This window comes from Heptranchias perlo, chromosome 17, assembly GCF_035084215.1.
Source record: "Heptranchias perlo isolate sHepPer1 chromosome 17, sHepPer1.hap1, whole genome shotgun sequence".
In the NCBI taxonomy this organism is placed as follows: Eukaryota; Metazoa; Chordata; class Chondrichthyes; order Hexanchiformes; family Hexanchidae; genus Heptranchias; species Heptranchias perlo.
In genome coordinates, this window is record NC_090341.1 from 33670759 (window position 1) to 33684472 (window position 13714).

Genomic DNA, 13714 nt, shown 5'->3' on the forward strand with positions numbered 1-13714 from the left:
AGTTATGTTAATATTTTGTGTGAATAATATGTCATAGTTCTGATAGATTAATGTTTCTGTTTTAGCTGCTGAATCCTCCACTGTGCATTTATAGCATTTTCTATTTTTGTTTCCGTTGGCCTGGTGCCTGCCAATATCTGGAAGGTTCCAATTATGGCATCAATCTGGTAGCTATGCTTCAATTACATAGAATGTACAGCACAGAAACAGGCCATTCAGCCCAACTGGTCTATGCCAGTGTTTATGTACCACACAAGCCTCCTCCTACTCATCTTCATCAAACCCTATCAGCATAACCTTCTGTAGCTTTCTCCCTCATGTGTTTGTCTAGCTTCCCCTTAAATCCATCTGTGCTATTTGTTTATTGTTTCAGAAAGTTATCCAAACTTATACATCATTTTTGTTGTGAACTTTGAGAACACGTAACAACGATTTGGGAGCTATCAGTGGGGAGAAGTTATTCTGATGGAATTGCCTAGTGAAAACCTTCTGGCTCTTTCCTTTTGCTCAGACTGAAGCAGAAGGGTTACATTGGGCTGTCACAAATGACTGATGCAGATCTCCTGCACATTTAAACTGGAAATTAAACTTAGGGCTTGCATAGTGGCTGGAGTCATACCTAGCACAAAGGAAGATGGTAGTGGTTGTTGGAGGCCAATCATCTCAGTCCCAGGGCATTGCTGCAGGAGTTCCTCAGGGCAGTGTCCAAGGCCCAATCATCTTCAGCTGCTTCATCAATGACCTTACCTCCATCATAAGGTCAGAAATGGGGATGTTCGCTGATGATTGCACAGTGTTCAGTTCCATTCGCAACCGCACAAATAATGAAACAGTCCGAGCCCGCATGCAGCAAGACCTGGACAACATCCAGGCTTGGGCTGATAACTGGCAAGTAACATTCGCGCCAGACAAGTGCCAGGCAATGACCATCTCCAACAAGAGAGAGTCTAACCACCTACCCTTGACATTCAACGGCATTACCATCGCCGAATCCCCCACCATCAACATCTTGGGGGTCACCATTGACCAGAAACTTAACTGGACCAGCCATATAAATACTGTGGCTACAAGAGCAGGTCAGAGGCTGGGTATTCTGTGGCGAATGACTCACCTCCTGACTCCCCAAAGCCTTTCCACCATCTACAAGGCACAAGTCAGGAGTGTGATGGAATACTCTACACTTGCCTGGATGAGTGCAGCTCCAACAACACTTCAAGAAGCTCGACACCATCCAGGACAAAGCAGCCCGTTTGATTGGCACCCCATCCACCACCCTAAACATTCACTCCCTTCACCACCGGTGCACAGTGGCTGCAGTGTGTACCATCCACAGGATGCACTGCAGCAACTCACCAAGGCTTCTTTGACAGCACCTCCCAAACCCGCGACCTCTCCCACCTAGAAGGACAAGAGCAGCAGGTACATGGGAACAACACCACCTGCACGTTCCCCTCCAAGTCACGCACCATCCCGACTTGGAAATATATCGCCGTTCCTTCATCGTCGCTGGGTCAAAATCCTGGAACTCCCTTCCTAACAGCACTGTGGGAGAACCTTCACCACACGGACTGCAGCGGTTCAAGAAGGCGGCTCACCACCACCTTCTCAAGGGCAATTAGGGATGGGCAATAAATGCCGGCCTCGCCAGCGACGCCCACATCCCATGAACGAATTAAAAAAAAAATTTGGCTGGCAGTTGCATTTAATAAACTCCTAAGATATGAACTCATTCTAAACAGCATCAGGTATAAGCCTGGAGGGGAAGGGATGGACATTTAGTTTGGGAAGAGAAAAGGGGATAGGGGGCCATTATTCATTGAACTAAATGTAATCCCCTGGGTTTGTAAAGTAAACATAGGGCTCGTATTTCCATGGATTTTAAAACCACTGTGAACAAAAATCTCTTTTGTAAATATGGCTTTTTACAGAACTAATGCAAACCCAACATTCTATTGATCCATTTCCTGCAGATGTCAATATTCTGATTGTTGGGGTCTCTTTCCTATTTAACCTCAGCAAGAGAAGAGACCAAACCAATCTGCATTTTTGACAAAAACCTTGCAAACTCAGCTAGCTCCTGCTTGTCTCAAGGATATGACTTATATTCAGTTTCTTGATGAGGTTATAACGGTCAACCGGATCTCAGTCATTCTGGAGCACCTGGCTTACACATCAGTTTCATAAACAGCCCAATCAACTGGGGGTCAATGAATAACATCTTTTTGACCATGCGATTCAAGACTGGCTACAGAAGTCTACAGAATTTTCAGCAAAAGGCTGCAATGCAAAATGGCCCTATTTTCGGATCCCTTTTTTATATAGAGGTCTAAGTGTACGTGGAATATGTCATTTACAGTGACCAATTCACTCTGAACGGACTCTAGCATTTTATCAAATCAGTTTAAATGCTTCATTTTACTGCCTGCAAGAAGATATAAATGAATAGCTTAAACTAAAGCACTGCATTGCCTTGCACAGGACGCAAATGCAGTTCTAATATGGTGACACAACTAGGAAGGGGCTGTAGTTGCTTTTAAATTTCCATCCCCAAATAACCTTTTGACAAATAGGAGCAGGAGCAGACCTTTTTTTTCAGTGTAAATGGGTCATCAGACTCTTTGAAAATAAGGTAATATGTTTCCTGAAAGATCTGATCAGTTATTTGTAATTTGTCTCTTTAAAAAATGTAACATGCTTGTATACCCTTCCTGATTTACCATCCAGCACTGTAATTTGCATGAGATAACTTATTTTTACCTCTGTGGTTACTGACATTACATGCACTATAATTATTGCTGTGTAACATTTATTTTGCAAACTGTCATAATTTTAAGGACCTCCAACTGATTATGCCTCATTCAATTGTAAAACTACATCCTGCTTGCATTATCAAGCTGAAACCGTATAATCTCTCTTTGTTATGTCAGATTATTTCAAATTTAATGGTACTGCAGGGTACTTGCATAAATCTTAGTATTCACAGTACATGCAAAAAAGAAGGTTGCAAGCATCTCTATTCTTACATTAGTCAGTGAACAGACTTCAGATTTGTTTTGGTCATAGCAGTACGTGGCTCCACTGAGGGCTCAGTTGGTAAATTCACTGCCCACATCAGGAAGGTGCCAGGTGAGCTCAAAGTAAATCAAACAGTTATGAGTTTTAAAAACATGTAAATTGTAGGGAGAAGGGAAGTTTGAAGGAGGTAAGTAGTTCCACGGTTTTGGGAAAGAATAAGAATAGGTAACAACGTGAAAGGTGTACAGATCAGCATAGTACAGAGGAACACTGTAGGATGGCATATTTGGAGCTTAAGAGAAATAAGAAATGAAAGTTCAAAAGAAAAATGACCAAGCTTTGCCTGGAGTAAAGAATAGTTCTGAATAGCTTGGGGAGTGGGATTAGATTATTTTGTCTTGGTGTTGAGTAGTACTAGATATAAAGTGTTGCTTATCGATATACATAAAATGTAAAAGAAAGAACTTGCATTTATTTAGTGCCTTTTATTTCCTCAAGACAACTCAAAACTCTTAATAGCCAATGAAGTACTCTTTGAAGTGTAGTCACGGTTTTTGTAGGCAAATGTGACAGCCATTTTTCTTGTTCTTGGAGTGTTGGTGTGTGGGGGATGCTGGCAAGGCTGCATTTATTGCCTATTCCTTGTTGCTCAAAGGAAGTATTAGTGGGCCACTTTCTTGAAGCATGGCCATTTGGGTGGGATAGTGGGGGGCACTGGTTGCCCAGGGAACTGTACCTAGCAATACTTTCGGGAGCTTAAGGGCAAAAAATTGCAATTAATAGAAAATAGATGCTATGGAAATAGAGAAGCAAGGATTAACCCATTCTATGTTAATTAAAATATACTGGGGGTTGGAAAGGTATCTGAGGAATTTACCAAATTCTAACCTTAAATTTAGCAAGCAATGTGAAACTGAATAATGTGAGGTCACTTCCTCCAGATGTTCTCACACCACTAGAAAATGCTGAATTGAAGTAACTTTAGCACAGTTAATCTGCTTATCTTGTACTAGTGCAAAATAAATGCCATTTTGCACCAAGAAAAGACCAAATATTTTCTATGATCATTTGTAGAATGTTTAAAGAACCATAAGGGCATGGTTTCTCCAAACATTTATCAAAACTTGGGTTCTGAAATTTGTATGTGCAGCTGACTTAAAAATTCAGAAGTGGTTCCAACACCTTTTGTGGTAAATTTGGCTTTTAAAAAAAACAAATATAATCTTAGCTTTCACCCTTTTTGTTAAGCTTTTGCTGAGTTCAGTTTGAAAAGCCTTCCACCTAGCTTTGGGTTAAAATGAAAAGAATTTTGTCTTTGTGGATAGTCATTCTGTTTTTCGATTGTCGCTGGAACTCACTTTGCCCAGTTGCATGTTCCTAGGTATGTAGGACATATTTGTGCATATTTATTAATATTTCTCTTCCAAGTTATCTTCTTCCATAGTTTTAAATTCTTCTGTTTTTAATATATAATATTTATTTTGCAGCAATGAAAGTCATAAGATTGATTGAAGTAGCAATGTCAGCTTTCTTGCATTTTCTCCAGTGGGTGATTTACAATTTTAACCACTTTTAATGAACTTGGATATGCTAATTTCTAATGTTTCAAATCACTCAGCATGTAACTGAATGGAATAACATTATGTTATAGTGAGACTATTGCTTATGGTGAAAATCTGAGGACATAAGGTGCAGTGGATCATTTTCCATATAAATAATCCCAATATTCCAATCTTAATCTGTACACTCACTAACTGAATCTTTTCACTACAGAGAAAGCAGGGTATTCATTGGAGTGGGGTTTTTGAGCCACTCCTTAAATCAATGTTGAGAACGCTGCAAATTGAAGTTGAATTTAACTTGAATTGTTATTTCATCAAATGATCAATCAATAGCTCTTGAAACAGCCTTGACACAGTTCTGACATTTGCGAGCAGACACAAATTGACCATAAAAAAGGTTCTTCAGTGCCAAGTTTTCTATAATTTAGTAACAACAGAAATTTGAATTTATAATAAAAACTATTTTGGTTGAGGGGAACAGATTGCAACTCCTTCGTCAATGCTGCTGGCGCACTCATATGGTGCATTACACTGCTACTCTTCCCTGGACCTATCAATGCCACTAATCAATTTCATCATTTTCTTCAACACATGATTTCACATCAAGACTTTTGAACTCGATGTTGCACTACAAGATGAAGCAGCTGCTTGGATCTGATTGATGTACTTGTTCTTAATGTTAACAACTTACTCTTATACTCTATATTACAGTGCTGCTTCCAGATGCAGTGGTGTAATACAAATGAGTCGACCAGCACGCATCCAAAAGAGGGAACTTCACCACAAGAGGTGGCTGTGTTCCTTGGGACCTTAGGCAAAGTAACAATACTGCCAAAATTAAATAGCTGCTATCTGAACTGTTTGCTATCTATCCTGCCATCTTATTCTGGCCACAAGCTCTTTCCTATATAGCAAAGGCCAATTTATTAACTTGCCCCTGATGCTTTTGAGTGGAATTTCTCAATCATATCCCATCCACTTTCATACAAGTGAGATATGCAAACTATTTGACTAATTATGTGCTCCAGATCTGAAATCTCCACAAACGTTTTAACCAATATTCTAGATATTGGGGTATAACTGCTGCCAATGCAAAAACTGTCCTACCACCATGTTCCCACTTTTCCATAAACCATCAAATCATTCATAGATAAATATTTGTATCTCATCCACAACTATTGTGGCACCCATTTTGCAAACATTCAGCGTCTCTGTTTTCAAGGCCTTCCCTCACCCTGTCCCAAAACAATCTGAAATATAACATCAGTTACTTTAGAGAAGTGTAGACTTAGGTGTGATCTGATTGAGGTTTATACGATGAAGGAGGGAATAGATTGTGTTCGAGTTGACAGTTTGTTCCAATTAAATAGGTTAGGGAGGACCAAGGTCACAATTTTAAGTTGTATAAGGTCAGATCTAGGTTAGATGTCAGGAGGTGGTTCTTTTCCCACAGAATAGTGCACCTCTGGAACAGGCTGTCGGCTTGTGCGGTGGACGCTGATTCGTTGAATTACCTTCAAGCGAGAGCTGGATCTGTTTCTGGCTGGGGTGGAGGTCACCCCTTACAAAAGGTAGGTACTGCATAGAATTGTTAGGACCAGAGTGATCTCCTGGACTAGTTTCGATCGCCTGGGGGTGGGGGGGTGGTCGGAGAGGAATTTCCCAGATTTTTTCCCGAAATTGGTTTTTATCTGTTTTCTCTGCCTCTGCTAGGAGATCACATGGTTTTGGGTGGGGTGTAGAGTGTATATAGAATCATAGAATCATAGAAGTTTACAACATGGAAACAGGCCCTTCGGCCCAACATGTCCATGTCGCCCAGTTTCTACCACTAAGCTAGTCCCAATTGCCTGCAATAGAAGGCCTGCAATACACAAGGTATCACAATTGTGTGGGTCAGGCTGGATGGACCAGAGGGTCTTTTGCTGTCTGTCATTGTTTGTATGTTCGGGTGTTCGTAGTGCTAACTATATTTTAATGAACAGAAATCTATATGTCTGCTCAATGCCTCCCCTTGGTACCTAAAACTGTATCCCTTTTCAGTCCTAGTCTTCTATTTCTCCTCAGTGTTCCCACAGTGGAAGGAGGTTGTGAAGTGTTTGGCTGGTGCATTCCTCCAGGAGCCGTTGGGGACTGAGGCTTCTTTGTTTAGGGCAGCTGAAATCTCAGTGGGACTTGCTGCAGACTGTGTTTCATATTCTGTTACAAATTAAGCCTGGCCCTAGCTACTTTCTATCACATCAGGCATGAGGCTAGGCATCAGGAGTACCAGCACCTGTAGCTGTTCTCTGACATTGGTGTGGGCCATTTTTTCCTTTATGAAAGATGACTTTCCATCAGTAGGCATTCCTTAAAGGGCTAATAACAAGTGCAGGAAATGACCAACTATATACCATGAGAAGCTTTTACCATTTGCTTCCTTGTTAGGCTGTGAATTAAAACACATTTGCAGGGAAAGTGTCACATGTTCATTTCTGGTAAGGTGTAGATGGTGTTCACCATAGTGAGAGCAAGGTGGTTGGAAATGTGAAACATAGTTCTTAGCAATACATTATTACTTGGTGTGACTGGATGTTCTTACGTTGGCTAGTAAAGTGAGGTCATTGAGATTCTTCTAGCACTGAGTTGCTGTGCAGGTATTGGTGGAGGTCACACTGACTTCCAAGGCCGCTACTTTCCATCGCACCTAGATCATTCATTTGGTTGACCTCCATCCCTCAGCGCCAAATAACTCTTCCTTTCCTTTACTTAATTCAAGAAAATCTCTATAGAGGAGTCTCAAAACTTGGGGGCTCTGTGTTCTGCTGCAGCACCCTCAGATACGCTTCTTTTGGTCTCAGTATGTTGTTGCTCCCAGTTTTAAAATTGATGCTTTCTTAAGCTGCTGCAACTCGTGCTTGCACTTCAACAGAGCTGGGACCAATGTCCTTGCGGGGAGGTTCGCTTGTGCTGTGGTGCGGGGTGTTTAAACTAATTTGGCAGGGTGATGGGCACCAGGATGTAGCATTGGAAAGAAGAAACATGGGGCACAAAGGATCAGGAGAGAAAGATAGCACTAGAGCAAGTAATAGTACAGTATTAGGTGGGATCAGACTGAGAGAGTACAAGAAAGTCTAGGACTGGTTTGCAGTGCATGTGTGTAAATGCACAAAGCATGGTAAACAAGGTTGATGAGCTGCAGGCGCAAATAGCCACATGGGAATATGGTGTTGTGGTGATAACAGACATCTGGCTCAAAAAAGGGCAGGATTGGGGTACTAAATATTCCTGGATACAAGGTGTTCAGGAAAGGAGGGGGTGGCAGTATTGATTAAGGAGAATATTGCAGTACTGGAGAGAGAGGATGTCCTGGAGGGGTTAAGGACAGAATCCATTTGGTTAGAATTAAGAAATAAAAAAGGTGCCATTACACTACTGGGTGTATTCTATAGGCCACCAACTAATGGGAAGGATACAGAGGAGCAAATTTGCAGGGAAATTAGAGAGGTGCAAAAGCTATAGAATAGTGATTCAACTATCCTAATATAGACTGGGATAACAACAATAATAATAAGGGGCAAAGAGGGGGAGGAATTTTCGAAATGTGTTGAGGATAACTTTCTTGACCAGTACGTTTCCAACCCAACGAGGAAGGAGGCATTGCTGGACTTGGTTCTAGGGAGTGAGGTGGGCCAAGTGGAACAAGTGTCAGTGGGAGAGCATTTAGGGAGCAGCGATCATAGTACCATAAGGTTTAGAATTGCAATGGAAAAGGACACGGACCTCTCTAAAGTAAAAATACTCAATTGGAGGAGGGCCAATTTCAATGGGATGAGAACAGATCTGGCCCAAGTAAATTGGAATCATAGATTGGCAAACAAAACTGTAATTGAACAGTGGGAGGCCTTTAAAGAGATGGATCGGGTACGGTCTAGGCACATTCCCACACGGTAGAAAGTGAGGGCAACTAAAGCCAGAGCTCCCTGGATGATAAAAGAGATAGTGAGTAAGATGAAATGGGAAAAAAGGGGCATATGATAGATTTCAGGTTGATAACACAAGTGAGAACCAGGTAGAATATAAACAGTTCAGAGGGGAAATGAAAAAGGAAATAATAGGGGCAAAGAGAAAGTATGGGAATAGATTGGCGGCCAATATAAAAGGGAATCCAAAAGTCTTCTACAGGCATGTAAACAGTAAAAGGGTAGTCAGAGGAGGGGTGGGGCCGATTAGGAATCAAAAAGGAGATCTACCCATGGAGGCAGAGGGGATGGCCGAGGTACTAAATGAGTACTTGCATCCGTCTTTACCAAGGAAGATATAGTTGAGATACTGGATGGGCTAAAATTTGATGATGAAGAGGTACTAGAAAGGCTAGCTGTACATAAAGTAAATAAGTCACCCAGTCCAGATGAGATGCATCCTAGGTTGCTGAAGGAAGTAAGGGTTGAAATTGCAGAGGTCATAATTTTCCAAACATCTGTAGATATGGGGGTGGTGCCAGAGGACTGGAGAATTGCAAATATTACACCCTTGTTCAAAAAAAGGTGTAAGGATAAACCCAGCAACTATAAGCCAGTCAGTTTAACCTCGGTGGTGGGGAAACTTTTAGAAACGATAATCCGGAACAGAATTAACAGTCACTTGGTCGAGTGTGGATTGATTAGGGAAAGCCAGCACGGATTTGTTAAAGGCAAATTGTGTTTAACTAACCTGATAGAGTTTTTTGATGAGGTAACAAAGAGGGTAGATATGCAGTTGATGCGGTGTATGTGGACTTTCAAAAGGTGTTTGATAAAGTGCCGCACGGTAGGCTTATCATCAAGATTGCGGCCCATGGGATAAAGGGGGCAGTAGCAACATGGATACAGAATTGGCTAAGTGACAGGAAACAGAGAGTAGTGGTGAATGGTTGTTTTTGGACTGGAGGGAGGTGTACAGTGCTGTTCCCCAGGGGTCAGTGCTGGGACCACTGCTTTTCTTGATATATATTAATGACTTGGACTTGGTATGCAGGTCACAATTTCAAAATGTGCAGATGACATAAAATTTGGAAGGGTAGTTAACAGTGAGGAGGATATAGACAGGCTGGTGGCATTGGCAGACACGTGGCAGATGAAATTTAATGCTGAAAAATGCGAAGTGGTACATTTTGGTAGGAAGAATGAGGAGAAGCAATATAAACTAGAGGTCACAACTCTAAAAGGGGTACAGGACCAGAGAGATCTAGGGGTATATGTGCACAAATGGTTGAAGGTAGCAGGGCAGGTTGAGAAAGCAGCTAAAAAAGCATACAGGATCCTGGCCTTTATAAATAGAGGCACAGAATACAAAAGTCATGATGAACCTTTATAAAACACTGGTTCGGCCACAACTGGAGTATTGTGTCCAGTTCTGGGCACCGCACTTTAGGAAACGTGAAGTCCTTAGAGATGGTGCAGAAGAGATTTACTAGAGTGATTCCAGGGATGAGGGACTTTAGTTATGTAGATAGACTGGAGAAGCTGGGGTTGTTCTCCTTGGAACAGGGAAGGTTAAGAGGAGATTTGATAGAGGTATTCAAAAACATGAAGGGTCTAGACAGTAGATAGAGAGAAACTGTTCCCATTGGTGGAAGGGTCAAGAACCAGAGGACATAGATTGAAGGTGATTGGCAAAAGAACCAAAGGCGACATGAGGAAAAACTTTTTTATACAGCGAGTGGTTAGGATCTGGAATGCACTGCCTGAGGGGGTGTTAGAGGCAGATTCAATCATGACCTTCAAAAGATAAATGGATAAGTACTTGAAAGGAAAACATTTGCAGGGCTACGGGGATAGGGCGGGGGAGTGGGACTAGCTGGATTGCTCTTGCATAGATCCAGCGCAGACTCGATGGGCCGAATGGCCTCCTTCCGTGCTGTAACCTTTTCTATGCAATAGTGCCAGCCTTCTGCCCCTCCAGAGGTGAAGTCCCCATAGTAATTGCTAATAGTGCAAGAATCCCACCATGATTACAATAAGGAACAGGATTGGTCAGACCAGGGTCATACCAATGGTCTGAAATCTCACCCCAAGGCTTTCATGGTGGAATTACTGCCATGGAGGAAAATCTGGGCTGTCAAGTCATTTTAACCATAAAGCAAGAGTTTGCTAATCCACAGTTAGCAGCGATATGGGACAATAACACTGACATAGCTTAGATTTTCTCCTCTTCTTTCACAATACAAATTTTTTTCAGAATGTCAAGAAAATTGTAAATCTTCTCATTTAAAACCAATCTCTGAACTACTTCCAGCAAAATCGATATGAAAGAGGTATTCGTTAAACTTAAGTGTATGTATATCTTCACCATATGCTTTGATGCTTTTCTTCTTTTCCTTACATTTCGGACTTGATTTCTAGCAGAAATAATGAATTTTCTGTACCTTCCACTTGATGATTCTCTATTTGCAGCATTCCAAAGTTGTTAAAAAGCTATCCATGTCCTTGTTTTGTGTTTAATTTTATGAAGTCTGCAGATTTTCATAAAACATTATAAAACATCAATGATTTCCAGCAGATCTTCAGTTAAACTGTCCTTCTGCCTTACATGCATAGAAGAATATTTTCTGCTATCTTTGATACACTAACAATCTGCTCCATGTCCCTTTCCAAAATGACTTTGTCTTGTGCTATGAAATGCAACTTCTGTTTGGTTGTATATAAAGTTTATATATAGAGCCAATTTTGTTTCAAGACTGTCCTGCATTTGTGTTCCTCAGGTCTAGCTCCATGATCTTTCTCAAGAATTTTGATTATTTTTCTAATTCAGCCTTCTGAATATTCAATTTCTTCTGTGCTGAAGCATGACTTATAATACCACCTTAAAGGCTTCCTATAAAATGGCTGATGAATCTACTGTCCTTTTATTGATTGCCATAAAGCTCATTATTTCTTCCTCAATCAAGATCAATTTTTTCCTCTAATGGAGAGTTATTAAATTTCCTTTGAAACAATTTTATTTATCCTTATCAGTGGAAGGAATCTGATGTCCTTTGCAGCATGACCCGATACAGTAATAGAAGACGTTAAAGGCATAAAAATGAACTGATAAGCTTCATTTTTAAAATAAGTTCAGTTTGGGAGTATATTACATGACAGAAAGAATAAAATAAAAGTTATTCTCACTAACAGAGAGTGTAGGTATCCCGGACCTCCACCAGTTCAATGTCAGTGCTCATGTCTGCCAGAGTTATTGGCGGACATCTATAATTGCCCATAAAAGGATTGATCCATTCAATTTAAGGTCTGTTACTATATTGGAGTCTCCATCACCTACTATAGGATGTGTGCTAACATTGTCAAAAGGTTAGCTCTAAAAAGACTAAAACTAAAATAGCAGAGAGAAAAATTTCAGATGAATGCTTAATGGGTTTATCTGAAATTTTTCTCTCCACTATTTGAAAATGCCAGAGAGAGAGAAATTTCAGACAAAATTCCACCCTTTACATTTCCACCCTTGCCATCTACTGCCCTATCTCCAAGCTCCCTTTCTTTTTAAGATCCTCAAATTTGTCCTCACCACCCAGCTCCCTAACAATCTCCCAAAACTCCCTCTCAAACTTCAAATCTCTGCAGTCCAGTTTCCGTGCTTCTCACAGCATCAAAATGTCCCTAACCAAAGTCACACATATGGCCTCTGTGACTGTAACAATGGTACTTTATCCCTCACCGTCCTCCTCAACCTCTCCGCAGTGTTAGACACAATCAACCCTGCCATCCTGCTTCAACACCTCTTGTCTAGCTATGTGGGATTGTACTTTTGTAGTTCCATTTTTTTCCTTTCTGAATGTAGCCAGAGTATTTCTAACATTGGCTTACTTTCCCACCCAAGTACTGTGACCTCTGGAGTTTCCCAAGGATTTATCCTTGGTCCCGTCCTCTTCCTCAACTACATGTTGTCCCTCAGTGAATCATCTGCAGGCTGCAGGTTCAGCTTCCACATACACTAATTCTCCAGCACCTCTCTCAACCCCTCCACTGCCTCTGCTGTCAGAGATCTTAACTGACAGCCAATCCTGGTTGTGTCATAATTTCCTCCAGGTCATTGAGCAGACCAAGTGTGGAATAGGTCACACGGAGCAGATCTTTAGACAAGTTAGAGTTTATGGAGGGTGGAGGATGGAAGGCCAGCAAGGAGACTCTTAACGTGACAAAGGCATGTATGAGGGCTTCAGTGCAGAGAAGCCGAGGTTTCCTCCAAACATTGAGCAGACCAAGGCCATTGTCTTTGGCCCTGGCCACAAATTCCATTCACTTACCACTAATTCCACCCTTTCCTAGCAACTGTTTCAGGCTGAACCAGACTGTTCACAACCTGACATCCTGTTCGATCCTGAGCTGAGCTTCAGGTCCCATATCATCTCCATCACTAAGCCTGTCTACTTCCACCTCTACACCGTCTCTGCCCCCACCTCGGCTTCTCTGCACTGAAACCCTCATACATGCCTTTGTCACGTTAAGAGTCTCCTTGCTGGCCTTCCATCCTCCACCCTCCATAAACTTTAACTTGTCTAAAGATCTGCTCCGTGTAACCTATTCCACACTGTCCTGTTCATCGATCGCCCCTGTCCTCACTGACCCACATCCTCATCTTTATATCCATTCATGACCACACACATCCTATATCCACAACCTACTCTAGCTCTACATCCGCCTCCCAAACTCAGTGTTCTAATCCTAACCTCTTTTTGACCTCCCCCTCCCTTTGCCTCATCATTGGTGTTAGGCCCTTCAGCTGCCTAATCGCCAGAATTCCTTGCCTAAACCTCTCTACCTTTCTGTGTGTCTCTCTCTTTTTAAAGCTTTCTCAAAACCTATCTCTTTGACCAAGCTTTTAGTCGCAACCCCGCAAATTAGAAGCAATAATTCAGCCTCTCATGCTTTATGATGTTATTTGAACTCCTCAGTTGGATTACTGCCTTGTAATTATCTTCAATCCATTTGGCATTCTGTACATCATAACACTAACATAAGCCTAAAGGCTGGAAATTGTTCCATAGCAAAAGGATTAAAAGTAGGGTGGCTACCGCTGTACTACTAGAATGTGAAGAAAAAGAAAATGCCTGTTCCACCAAGCTCTCTTAATCCAGCTGTGCTTCTTGCACAATTATAATATAATTATAATATTCAACATTT

The 13714-nt window shown here is 41.5% G+C and overlaps 1 protein-coding gene and 1 long non-coding RNA gene across 3 annotated transcripts in view; one reads left to right on the forward strand and one right to left on the reverse strand.

Annotated features, from left to right (window-relative positions):
* Positions 1-13714, reverse strand: part of LOC137334240 (uncharacterized) — a 76742-nt gene that overhangs the window by 42906 nt on the left and 20122 nt on the right. The gene's annotated exons all lie outside the window — the stretch shown is intronic.
* The window catches only part of kbtbd8 (kelch repeat and BTB (POZ) domain containing 8), a 78141-nt gene that overhangs the window by 14529 nt on the left and 49898 nt on the right, over positions 1-13714 (forward strand). The window lies entirely within an intron of this gene.